Below are 370 nucleotides of genomic sequence, written 5' to 3' on the forward strand. Positions count from 1 at the left end.
TGTTTGATTGTGTTTTCCTGTAGTTCTTTAAGGGATTTTTGTGTTTCCTCTTGAAGGGCTTCTGTTTATCTGCATTCTCCTGTATTTCTTTGAGGGTGCTATTTATGTCTTTCTTAAAGTCCTGTATCATCACCATGAGAAGTGATTCTTGCTTTTCCAGTGTAATAGTGTGTCCAGGACTTGCTAAGGTGGGAGTATTGGGTTCTGATGATGCCAAGTGACCTTGGTTTGTGTTGCTTATATTCTTATGCTTGCCCTGCACCATCTGGTTATCTCTAGTGCTACCTGCCCTTGCTAAATCTGATTGGAGCCTGTCCTTCCTGTGATCCTGGTTGTGTCAGAACTCCAAAGAGTCAAGCTGTCTCTGTGA

This window comes from Mastomys coucha, unplaced genomic scaffold (genome assembly GCF_008632895.1).
Source record: "Mastomys coucha isolate ucsf_1 unplaced genomic scaffold, UCSF_Mcou_1 pScaffold7, whole genome shotgun sequence".
NCBI lineage: Eukaryota > Metazoa > Chordata > Mammalia > Rodentia > Muridae > Mastomys > Mastomys coucha.